This window comes from Neoarius graeffei, chromosome 16 (genome assembly GCF_027579695.1).
Source record: "Neoarius graeffei isolate fNeoGra1 chromosome 16, fNeoGra1.pri, whole genome shotgun sequence".
Classification (NCBI taxonomy): Eukaryota; Metazoa; Chordata; class Actinopteri; order Siluriformes; family Ariidae; genus Neoarius; species Neoarius graeffei.
This window is the reverse complement of record NC_083584.1, coordinates 626,734-640,180: the sequence shown is the minus strand read 5'-3', so window position 1 is coordinate 640,180 and position 13,447 is coordinate 626,734. Positions and strand designations below refer to the sequence as shown.

The window sequence follows — 13,447 nt, the reverse complement described above, 5'->3', positions numbered from 1 at the left end:
TTATGTGAAAATCTGATGATGTTTTATGTCATATTTATGCAGAAATATAGAAAATTCTAAAGGGTTCACAAACTTTCAAGCACCACTGTATGTCTGAGTAATAATATATGCACCTCACCACGCTACTGTATTAAACGTACTTTCACGTCAACTACTGCACAGAGCTTTATAAATGATCTCCCAGAGCTGTCAACTTTGATTGGGTCACTGTCAGCCCCTGCAGAACTTGATCAGGCAACTGAATGCTTAGAGTCAACATTCCGCCATACTTTAGATAATGTAGCTCCTCTAAAAAGGAAAATGGTCAGAGACAAAAAATTAGCACCCTGGTATAATGATGACACTCGCACATTAAAACAGACTACTCGAAAATTGGAACGTAAATGGCGTCAAACAAAATTGGTAGTGTTCAAATTAGCTTGGAAGGAGAGCTTCCTGAAGTATAGAAAAGCTCTTAGTGCTGCGAGATCAACATATTTCTCCTCCCTAATAGAAGATAACAAAAACAATCCTAGATTCCTATTTAATACTGTAGCAAAATTAACCAGGAATAAGTCCACTATCAACACATGCACACCTGCAGTATGTAGTAGCAACGACTTCATGAATTTTTTTTATGACAAAATTGAGAATATCCGACAAAAAATTCAAACTACTAATTTAAGGTTAGACAATGAAAGTGACCTTGTAGTTAACAATATAACTGTATCAGATCATCAGTTAGAATGTTTTACTCCCCTAAAAGAAACTGAATTACTTTCATTAATCTCTACATCAAAAGCCTCAACTTGCGTACTAGATCCCTTACCGACACATCTATTCAAACAGATAATGCCTGGAGTAATTGAACCGCTTCTAAAAATAATAAATTCTTCTCTTATGATTGGCTATGTACCCAAATCCTTTAAACTAGCAGTTATCAAACCCCTGATTAAAAAACCTGACCTTGATCCCTGTCAGCTGTCCAATTATCGGCCAATATCAAACCTCCCCTTTATCTCGAAGATCCTTGAAAAAGCTGTGGCACAGCAGTTATGCTCATATTTACATAGGAATAACATCCATGAAATGTATCAGTCAGGATTTAGACCTCATCATAGCACAGAGACAGCACTGGTTAAAGTAGTAAACGACCTACTGTTGGCGTCTGATCAGGGCTGTGTCTCGCTACTTGTGTTGCTTGACCTTAGTGCAGCATTTGATACCATTGATCATTCCATTCTTCAGGATAGACTAGAAAATGTTGTGGGAGTTAAGGGAATGGCCCTCTCCTGGCTCAGGTCTTATCTAACTGATCGTTATCAGTATGTTGATATAAATGGTGATATTTCTAGACGTACCGAGGTAAAGTTTGGTGTTCCACAAGGTTCTGTCTTGGGTCCACTGCTTTTTTCTCTATATATGTTACCTCTGGGCGATATTATTCGTAAACATTGTATTAGTTTCCACTGTTATGCTGATGACACACAGTTGTATGTCTCTGCAAAACCTGATGAGAGACACCAGCTTAATAAAATTGAGGAATGTGTTAAGGACATTAGACACTGGATGCTTATAAATTTCCTTCTGCTTAACTCTGACAAGACTGAAGTACTTGTGCTAGGACCACATACAGCTAGAAGTAAGTTTTCTGATTACACAGTAACTCTGGATGGCCTTTCTGTTTCTTCACGTACAGCAGTAAAAGACCTCGGAGTGATTATTGACCCCAGTCTTTCATTCGAAACTCACATTGATAACATCACCCGGATAGCTTTCTTTCATCTCAGAAATATTGCAAAGATAAGAAATTTAATGTCATTGCATGATGCAGAAAAACTAGTCCATGCTTTCGTTACCTCCAGGTTGGATTATTGTAATGCCTTACTGTCTGGATGTTCCAATAAGTGCATAAACAAGCTCCAGTTAGTTCAAAATGCCGCAGCAAGAGTCCTTACTAGAACTAGAAAATATGACCACATCACGCCTGTCTTATCCACACTGCATTGGCTCCGAATCAAATTTCGTATTGATTATAAAATACTACTATTGACCTTTAAAGCACTAAATGGTCTCGCACCACAGTACCTGAGTGAACTTCTGCTCCTCTATGACCCGCCATGCCTACTTAGATCAAAAGGTGCAGGCTATCTGCTGGTACCTCGTATAGTGAAGGCTACATCAGGGGGCAGAGCCTTTTCTTACAAAGCCCCACTGTTATGGAACAGCCTTCCAAGTAGTGTTTGGGAATCAGACACAGTCTCAGCATTTAAGTCTAGGCTGAAAACATATCTGTTTAGTCAAGCCTTTTGTTAATGGTGTTTATGAGGTAAAGGAGTAGATCTGGAGGGTCCTCAGACATAGAGTGTTTTGGTAAACTGGGATGTATGGATGCTGTCAGTCCCCACTCGCTTGCTCACTCGAGTTTGTTGACGGTGTAGTGGCTGGCTGCTTTATGTCCCGGGGCTCCCTCATGCCTGTGTTACCTTCTGGCTCTCTCCTTTTAGTTATGCTGTCATAGTTAGTTGCCGGAGTCCCTGCTTGTACTCGGTGCAATATGTATACTGTTCCTACTTATTCAGGTGACATTGGGCATACCTAACCACCTGTGTTTTCTTTCTCTCCCCCCCCACCCCAAATCTGTCCCTCTGAGTTACATGGAGTCAACAGGAAATCTTTTGGTGGAGACGGTGGGGACCTCGACTGGCTATCGTAGCCTGCAGGGAATCGGCCGTCAGACATTCTGTCGCATGTCCCAGACCCGGTGAAATGTAACTGAATTGTCTTGGCCAGCCCTAAGGGTCCCATCTGCATCTCATCATTGCTGAGGAGTGTGCTCCCATCACCCAATCAAGCATCCAGCCAGAGCAGGTCATGATATATTTTTTACCATATTAACATGCCATTGTGTGTTATGCCTGATGTAAAGACTCTCGTCTCTGCGAGCCTACCACACAGATTTAATACTTGTCATTTTTAGGGCATACCTAACAACGTGTTTTCTTTCTCCCCCCCCCCCCCCCCACCCATCTGTCCCTCTGAGTTACATGTTGATCCTGGGATTGAGATGCTGGCCTCTTCTGCCCCTCGGACCTGCTTGATCCATCCTGGTGCCCTGTGTCTGGTCGGAGTTTTATCGCCCCACTCCTGTGAAGGACGGCCCCATGAGGACAGTTGAGGGTTATATCTGTTAAAACTGTTAATATTATAGTCAGGCTGTCTGTTGTTGCCCAAATGAGGATGGGTTCCCTTTTGAGTCTGGTTCCTCTCGAGGTTTCTTCATGTCGTCTGAGGGAGTTTTTCCTTGCCACCGTCGCCACAGGCTTGCTCATTGGGGATAGATTAGGGATAAAATTAGCTCATGTTTTAAGTCGTTCAAATTCTGTAAAGCTGCTTTGCGACAATGTTTATTGTTAAAAGCGCTGTACAAATAAACTTGATTTGATTTGATATCATTCAATTTATTCTGGACCATTAAAAACGCTGCCTTCCGTGTAGAATCATACATCATCCTCAAGTCAAGTCATTTATTTATATAGCACATTTAAAAACAACAGGGGTTGAGCCAAAGTGCTTCACAGTGTTAGCTAAGGCATAGATAAAAAACAATAATAGTCTGAAACATCAGACCCACATATTTACATTAATCATTGAAAGCGCGGCAATAGCACCATAATAAGGGAGTAAAAAAGAAACAAAACAACACCTCAATTTGACTCAAAAGCAAGTGTGAACAAGTAAGTCTTCAGATTGGATTTAAAAGAGGCAATTGTAGGGGAGGATTTAATGTATGGCGGGAGGGCATTCCAGAGCTTTGGAGCAGCAACAGAGAAAGCACGGTCACCGCGGGTTTTGAGGCGTGTGCGAGGGATGGTAAGGAGTGATTGATTTTGTGACCTAAGTGATCTGGGTGCAGAGTGTGGAATCAAAAGTTCCGAAATATAAGGTGGTGCTAGACCATTAAGTGCTTTAAAAACAAAAAGTAAAATTTTAAAATCAATTCTGTATCTCACTGGAAGCCAGTGGAGCTTGGCTAGGACTGGTGTGATATGTTCCCCCTTCTTGGTGCCAGTCAGAAGCCTGGCAGCAGCATTTTGTACCAGTTGAAGTCTATTAATGTTGTATTGTGAGATGCCTGTGTAAAGGGAATTACAGTAATCTAAGCGTGAGGAGATGAATGCGTGGATGACTATTTCCAGATCTTTAGGGGAAAGAACAGGTTTTAACTTTGCTATGGTCCTCAGCTGATAGAAACTGCCTTTAACCACAGCATTAACTTGTTTATTAAAAGTTAGCGAACTGTCAAGCAGAACGCCCAGATTTCTGACTACATTCTGTGTGTCTGGTAGATGAGGAGGAAGAGCATTGCCAAGGCTGGTGACAGTGAGGGATGAACCAAATAATATTATTTCAGTTTTACTTTCATTTAGTTGTAGAAAGTTGTGTGCCATCCAGGATTTAACGTCCTCAAGACAGCTGAACAGATTGTTGATGGTGGAAGAGCAGTTTGGACTTAAGGGCAGGTAGAGCTATCATCAGCGTAACAGTGATATTGAATGTTGTGCTTCTTGAGAATAGAACCTAGGGGCAGCATGTAAAGAGAGAAGAGCAGGGGGCCTAAAATGGACCCTTGTGGGACACCATACTTATTTGGGGCTGAGGAGGAAGACTGATTACCAATCTTGACACAGAAGGTCCTATCCTCCAAATAGGACCTAAACCAGTTTAAGACTGGGCCTTGCAATCCAACTTTATCATGTAGGCGCGCCAACAGGATGTTATGGTCTATAGTGTCAAATGCAGTGCTAAGATCTAAAAGGAGGAGAATGGCACATGTACCGGAATCAACTGCAAGCAAGAGGTCTTTATGTACTTTGAGTAGTGCAGACTCTGTGCTATGAAGGGCTCTGAAACCAGGTTGAAATTTGTCCAAAATATTAAAGTTGTTTAAGTGGGAGGAGAGCTGCTGAAAAACCACCTTTTCTAAGATTTTAGAGAGAAAGGGTAATTTTGAGATGGGCCTAAAATTTCTAGGGTCATTAGGGTCCAGACAGAGCTTTTTTAGTAGTGGCTGAACTACTGCGTGTTTAAGACTAGAGGGGAAGATACCGTTAGCTAGGGAGCAGTTTACTATAGCTAATACAATTGGGCAGAGTATACCAAAAACTTCCTTAAAGAGTCGGGAGGGCATGATGTCAGAGGGGCAAAGTTGTGGCAGAGTTTATAGAGCGGGCATAGTGATGGGGTTGAAGAGGAAGGAGTGTGGGAGTAGGCCAAAAGGACTCAAATTCAATCAGGTAATGATCAGACACAGTAGTGTTAGTGATTTCAACATTAGCAGTACAGAGACCCAGTGATAAAACCAGGTCCAGTGAGTGACCTCTCATACCGTATGTGTGGGGCCAGATACTAACTGAGTTAGATTGAAGGAATCAATCAGATTTAAAAAGTCATTGACCAGTGGTTTAGTGGGACAGCACACATGAATATTGAAATCTCCCAATATAAGTAGCTTCTCAAAACGAGAGGCCATAGAGGACAAAAGGTTAGAGAACTCTTCTAGGAAACCACTAGTGGCTTTAGGAGGTCTGTACACTAAAGCACAAAGAATTGGAGAGCATGCAGTAATCAACAATAACTGAACTTCAAAAGTAGAGTAAGTTTGATTAGGCAAAGACCTACACTTAAACAGCTTATTAAACACTGTTGCCAGACCACCACCACGGCCTGATACCCTAGGAGAGTTAAAAAAGCCATAGTGGGGAGGACATAGTTCAACAAAAGAGGACAAATCGCCAGCCCTAAGCCATGTTTCAGTAATAAAAAGAAAGTCCAGCTTTCGAGATGTGATAAAATCATTGAGGATAAAAGTCTTATTTGCTACAGACCTAACATTTAACAAGGCAAATTTAACTGGTGGTAGTTGCAATGTTTGTTCAGACGAGATTGGCCCATAAAAGTTCAGCGGACGAAGATTCGCCACGTTTTTTCCGGCACTTAAGCGGTATGTTTTGACGAGGTGGCGAGGAGTCCAGTGCACTGGGATAGGGGCCGTAGGAGTAATAGCAGTAGGGAAATCAGACAGCGGCAGCACAGCGAGATTTTGGGGGTGTATTCCAGCCTCTACGCGTCGCCTAATCGACGAACGAGAGGAGATGAGACTGGGGATGGCGCCGTCAGTTTGGGAAGAGTACTTGATGAATTTGCGACGGCAGCTCCGGTGCATATACCGGGGCTGCTGACGAGCGATGCCCAATGTGAAGAGTAGTTTGTGGACACCAGGCGGTAGCCTGATAGAAGGTGAGTTGAGATTCAGCAGTTCATTAGTAGAGTATGATAAATCCATCATGAAATGCGACGCAATGTGGGAGTCACAGGCAGTGATAATAATCCACAAAATCCTGAGAGAGACAAGGACGCTAATTGCAGGTAGAAGACGCATGTTAACTCTCCATAGATCACCAGGTTAACGTTAAAACCAGCGGAGCTCAACAGCCAGGTTAGAAAACCTCGATAGGCCAACTGCCTGATATTACAGATAACTAGGCTAATAGCAAAACAATCGTTACAGGCAGGGGGGAACTGCCAACTCCGATTTGGATGCTAAGGCCAAACCAAGCGCACAAAATGAGGAAGGTGAGACTTACACATTTGTACGCGAGGAAATCTGCGATAATCACAGCAGAGAGGGCTCGAGTTAGGCTGGAGACAGCGTGGCCCGGGCGAGAGTTACTTGTGGAACTGCAGATTAGTCCGACTTGTAATTGGAGGATGGTTTTAATCCAAAGTAAGTCCAGAGTCAGTGAAACAATATAATCCACTCAGATAATGTTGCCAAGTTAGAAGAAATGACGATAAACAAACAACAAGCCGATAAACAAACAACAAGCTGGTGAGCAGCGGCAGCCAACAAACGCGCCAGCGTACACTCCCAGCGTAACTTCCGAGTTCCGAGCTAGAAGGCATTGAATTCTGTGTAACTTGTAAGTTCACAATCCTCGCCGCCATATTGGATAGGTCAAAGCGGAGAATAAAGATTAGCTGCGTTTAACTGTACCAACAGGTTTGCTGTCCAAATGAGATCACATGGGATTACCGTTCACAGGTGAGACTGGAAAAATACTTTTCATTGTATTTGGTCATTATAATGTAATTTTACGAACAGATTTTCCTGACTTTGTGGCTAATATGAAGTCTCGTGCATAATAGTTTATGCGCATGTGTCCTTACTTCTTCTATTGTTCTGGTGTCTCCGAAGGGACCGTCTTACAGCGCCCCTAGAGGTGTCGCATGTGTATTGCATCATTTTCAGCAAGCGTTGCGTTGCCATATGGACCTGATATTTTACTGATCGTTGCACATTTGGATGCGATATATTTTTAAATAACATCTCGTTGCCGTGTGGATGTAGCCTTTGACACCATCATGCCTTTGTCACCATTTAACATAGACTTATGAATTGGGATGTACTCTAAGGAACAATCCTAAACTGGTTTAAATTATACTTGTAGGACAATAATTACTTTGTTGAGATGGACAAATATACAGATGTGTCTCTGAGCAGATGTTTATGACCTGGTGGGTACCCCAGGATTTGGTTCTTGGACTGATCTTATTCTATTTATTTATGATTCCCCTTGGCTAAATCCTTCAAGACTACAGAATATCTTAGCAGAGAGATACAGAAGGTACTTGGATTTATTTAGCTCTCTCACCAAGTGACTACAGTCTCATTTATCTACTGGGTAAATGTCTTAAAGGTATTACATTTACATTTATGGCATTTGGCAGACACCCTAAATAAGAGCAACTTGGAGAAGTGCTTTGAAGTCTCTGTCAATATATCCTGATACTGGTTCACTAGGTCAAAAACTGAGAATAGCACGTCTAAAAACACTCTGTTGGGGAGGTGATATAGTAAGAAAATCAAACAGACAACACAAGATTGTTGAAAAAGAAAAAAAACCACAAACTGCTAATTTTACAAACTGGATGTGCCAAAACATCCTACAGCTAAATAAAGATAAAAGATTTATTTTATTTAAGAATTAATCTTGCTGATTATCTTAAATCTAGAACCCTCAAATCAAAAGAATGGGTATAGAACCTTGGTATTGTCATGGATGCTGATCTCATTTTTATCAGTCATGTCAAATAAAATATGGCATCACCATTCACCTCAAAAATAGAGAGAGATTTGAGATTTCTTGTCAAAACAAGACCTTGAGAAACTCATTCATTCTTTTATTTGTAGTAAGGTTAAATATCATAATGGTCTCCTGACCAGACTTTCTAAAAATACAGTCAAACTTCAGCTTAAAATGCAGCAGCCAGATTTTGCACTAGAGCTAAGAGAATAGATCACATTACCCTGATTCTTAAATCCTTACATTGGCTCCTTTAAAGTATTCGTACCTGTCTATAGATCATTACACAATTTAGGGACAATGGATCTGTCTCGTATGCTCAAGCAATATAAACCCAACAGGGTTGTCAGACCATTAGGAAGTTGTCAGTTAATACTGTCTAAGGTAAATATTTATAAACAGAGAAGCAGCAATTAGATTCTTTTCTGCTTTTAGATGGAACCAACTCTCAAACCATTAGCTGTGCCCCAACACTTGACATTTTTTTTTTTCTAAATTAAAGCTGAAAACCTCTCTCTTTTTGTCAGCTTTCAGTTCAGTTTAAGCTCTCAGGCACAATACTGCATTGCTGTTCTATTCTTTTTATAATTTATCTATGTACTTATATATATATATATATATATATATATATATATATATAAAACTTTACACATTTTATGTAATTTTATTCATTTTAATTTAAGTTTTGTATTTTAATTAAGTTTATGATTACTTTTAACATAATTTTCTTTTTATTTGTAAAACCAGCTGATTTACCTTGTTTATGAAATGTGCTATAATAAATAAAATGCCTTCTGTCATGGTCTGACTTTAGACTGAGCCATAATGCACTATTTTTTTATATAAAATCACTCATCATCTGATTCTGAGAACTAATACCTGTTTACGTTAGTAAAATCAAATATATAACCTGTTTCATCAAATTATTTGTTGAAATGAAAATAACAGGCTGACATGGGTACAGTGTTGAAATGCATGGAAAACAGGAATTAATCCATTATCTGTAGCCGCTTATCCTGTGCAAGGTTGCAGGTAAGCTGGATCCTATCCCAGCTGACTATGGGTGAGAGGCGGGGTACACCCTGGACAAGTCGCCAGGTCATCACAGGGCTGACACAAAGAGACAACCATTCACACTCACATTCACACCAACGGTCAATTTAGAGCCATCAATGATCCTAACCTGCACATCTTTGGACTGTGGGGGAAACCGGAGCACCTGGAGGAAACCCACACAGAGACAGGGAGAACATGCAAACTCCACACAGAAAGGCCTTCATCGGACACTGGGCTCAAACCCAGGACCTTCTTGCTGTGAGGCAACAGTGCTAATCACTACACCATCGTGCCACCCCTACAATGACTTTACTTTTGGATTAACTTTAACATGCTGTTGTCATTCTGTATATAATTTTCCTGAGTGTGGCATAATTTGCAGTTTTAATAGTATTAGTCATGTGGACATTTAATCTGTGTAAGAACTAAAATAATAAACATGGAATCTGTTCTATTATAGAAAGCATAGAATTTCATTAAAGAATTCAGAAATGAGCAAAGATAAAAGTTAATTCAAAAATCTTTGTTATTTTGGTTAATTAAAATCAACATGCATTTTATAATACATTTTTTTATTTTTAATGTGATGCTGATGAGGTTTTCATTAAGAAGTAAATCATGCATAACTATGAAGAAAATAACTTTCAGTCCATTATTCTGTTAAATTTCAGCATTACAGTCAAAATGAGGATGGTTTCACTTTTTCTCCTTTTTACACTGTACAGTAGTAATGCATGAGTATCAGGCTGCTACTACTTTATTATTATTAGTATTATAATTATTATTATTATTATTATTATTAAAAGCAAGACATTCTACACCTAAAAAGAAATGCCAGTCCTCTTTTGCCATGAAATCAGTCTCTTGATGCTCTTCCAAATCTCCTGTAGTTTTAATCCATAGATTATGGGATTGAATAGAGGAGGAATGAGTAAATATTCAACTGACAGGATCATGGCAATAATGTGGGGAACTTGACTTGATTCTAGTCTGGTATTGATAACTTCAAAACAAATGTTGACAGAAAAATTGATGAAAATGAAAAGATGTGGTAAACAGGTCTGTAAAGCTTTTCTTCTGAAATCTTTAGAATTATTCAAACACACAGTGAGTATCCTGATATACGAGTAGATTACAAAGATCACCGGAGGAAATACAGCAATGCTGAAAACAAAAAGCCCATAGGAGTTGTTTGCAGATGTTTCTTTACAACTTAATTTAAGAATTGAGTAACTATCACAGTATATTCTGTTCAATTTAAATTTACACAGCTTAAGTTGATATATTGATATCAATGCTACACTGAGTTCACAACAAGGCAAAAACCATGACAAAAATATGAGCTTTCTTACAGTGTGCATTTTTAATATAGTTGCGTATTGTAATGGTTTACAGATGGACACATATCTGTCATAAGCCATAGCGGATAACAGGGTAAAATCTGATGTAACATACCAATAAACAAATAAAGCCTGAAATAAACAGCCATGGTAAGAAGTGATTTGTTTTTCTGACAGTAAATCAATGAGCAGTTTAGGACAAAGAGCTGTCGCTCCAAAGAGAGCATTACAAAGCAAAGCAGCAATGAAAATGTACATGGGCTCATGGAGTTGTTTGTTTATGAAGATTACAAAAATAACAACAACATTAAATACAATTATCAATATATACACAGTAAGGGTAATTAAAAAATACATATATCTGTAGTTCTGTAAATCCACGTGTCCCTCTAGTGTTAAATACGTGACATTATTGACATCCATTAATTTCTAAAGTAAATAAATAAAATCCATCATAATTTAGATAAACACATGTTACACCTGTGCTCAGAAAAAAGCTCTATGCACATTTATATTATCTATCTTCTCTGGACACACATTCCCTCGTGACTTTCTGACAGTCACTTACATAATAGTCCCACCCTCTTTCCTGACTGGTTCAACAGCATGTGACCAAGTACAACCACACACAATTTAAAAATTTTCGCATATGTGGTTCTTGAGATATTGCAATGTTTAATTTATAGCGCCCCCTATGAACAGAATGCCATGAAGGAATGTGACATTTGTGACACTGGAATGTGATGTTGATGAAGCATATTAAGTTTCATGAAATTTTAACTTTTATATCACAATATATTGACCATAGAGTCAATAGGGGCCACCCCTTAAAATTTCATTGGCTCCTAACTTTGAAATGGTTTGATGAATCAAAATTATTTTTCCAATTTTTTATCGGCACAGAACAATGATTTAGGACAAGTTTGAAAAAATACATTTTTGCAAATATTGAGTGCTAAAAATTGATTGGCTTTTGGCCATTTTTGTTGAGTGAGACAGATGGTACGATAGGACATGTTAGCAAATGTGGTGAACTACAACCACACCAAATGTTAAATTTTTAGCTTAAGTTGTTCTTTTGATATTGAAATGTGTCAGTTGGAGTTCCTCCTATGGATGGAATTTTAGAAAATTTAGCATGCATCCAAAGATTGTGGTACTGATGCACATTGTCAAATTTCATTAAGTTTCAACCTTTTAAACCACAAGATGCTGGCCATAGAATCAATAGGGCCCATGCCTTAAAATTTAACTGACTCATAACTTTGAAATGGTTGGACGGTTCATAATCCTTTTTACAGCTTTTTATCAGCATGGTCTGGAGATGAGGCAGACCACATTTTGTGACAATTGGATGAAGTGCTTCAGACAAAGTAATTTTCCTTCTGTTTTCATGAAAATGAAATGGCTGGAAACATTGGGGCTGGAAATTGGTGGTTGTCGGCCTATTTAATTTGGGAAATTACACTCACTGGCCACTTTATTAGGAACACCCATCCACCTGCTGTTTTCTGCAGTTCTCTAATCAGCCAATCCCTTGACAGCAGCACAATGCATAAAATCATGCGGCTACAAATCAAGAGCTTCATTTAATGTTCACGTCAAACATCAGAATGGGAAAAATTGTGATCTCAAAGTGTGACTTTCATTGTGGCATGGGTGCTTGTTTAGGCCAGATGGATTTGTTTCAGTATTTCAGAAACTGCTGATCTCCTGGGGTTTTCACACACAACAGTCTCTAGAGTTTACACAGAATGGTGCAGAAAACACTAAGTGAGTGAGTGAGCGACAGTTCTGTGGGTGGAAACAAACACCTTGTTGGTAAGAGAGGTCAGAGGGAAATGGGCAGATTGGTTTGAGCTGCCAGGAAGGATAATAGTAACTCATATAATTACTCTTTACAACCGTGGTGAGCAGAAAAGCTGTTTGTGGACAAAATTTCATGAAAATCAGTGTGCATCCAAAGAATGTTGTAATAGAGTCATTATGCACCAGGCCTTCAAATTTGATTGACATAACTTTGAAACAAATTCTCAGGTCAAAATTGTTTGTACAATGTTTTCATCATGGTCTGTCCATGATGTATGCCAAATTTCATAAGAATCAGATGAATGGCCACTGAGGAGTTAATTTTGCTTTCACTTTAATTTGTTTTTTTTATTTGCCAGTGGGTGCATTAGATTCAGGAGCATCAAAGAAATCAGAGGACAAAAATGTTTTGTTTGAAACCACATGGTTCCCTAGATATGAGAAAAAAATGTAAATGCACTTGTTAGAGTGCCCCTTAAAAGTCATATGGAGCTAATTACATTTTTCTGAGACTCAGAAAACTTCTGAAATTCAGAAACCTACTGTATATACCACATTTGGTACCTGTATGACTTATAGTCGTTGCTTCCCATATACTTTTACAAAAGAAAACTGGAACCATGAATAATAATCCTTACAAAACCTATAAGGTTCCAGTAGTCTACTTGGACCAATAATAATAATAATAATAATAATAATAATAATAATAATAATAAAAGAAGAAGAAGAAGAAGAAGAAGAAGAAGAAGAGGAATCTTCAAACCTAGGCTATGCATTTTGCTTTGTCCAAAAGTTTAAGTCAATGAACTTTATAAATTAGTTTTTGAAAGGCTGTTAATGCATCTCTCCAATCAAATAGAAAACAAAATAATAATAATAATAATAATAATAATAATAATAATAATAATAATAATTAGTTAAATTTTTATAGCACCTTTCAAGAAACCCAAGGATGCTTTACAATTATAGACAAGGGAAAAAAAAAAATAAATAATAAATAAATAAAATAAAAAGTAAAAAGTCCACCAAGTAGGGGTCAGGATGTAATTCCCGTGGTGTAGCAGCCACAGTCCAACCAAAAGGCGCACGAAAACGAGTCCCACATCTCTAGCACAG

General features: G+C 38.7%; 1 pseudogene; it reads right to left on the bottom strand.

The window, feature by feature from the left end:
* Window positions 1-10,003: 10,003 nt before the first annotated feature.
* On the bottom strand, window positions 10,004-10,975 carry LOC132899860 (olfactory receptor 10J4-like; annotated as a pseudogene).
* Window positions 10,976-13,447: the final 2,472 nt, after the last annotated feature.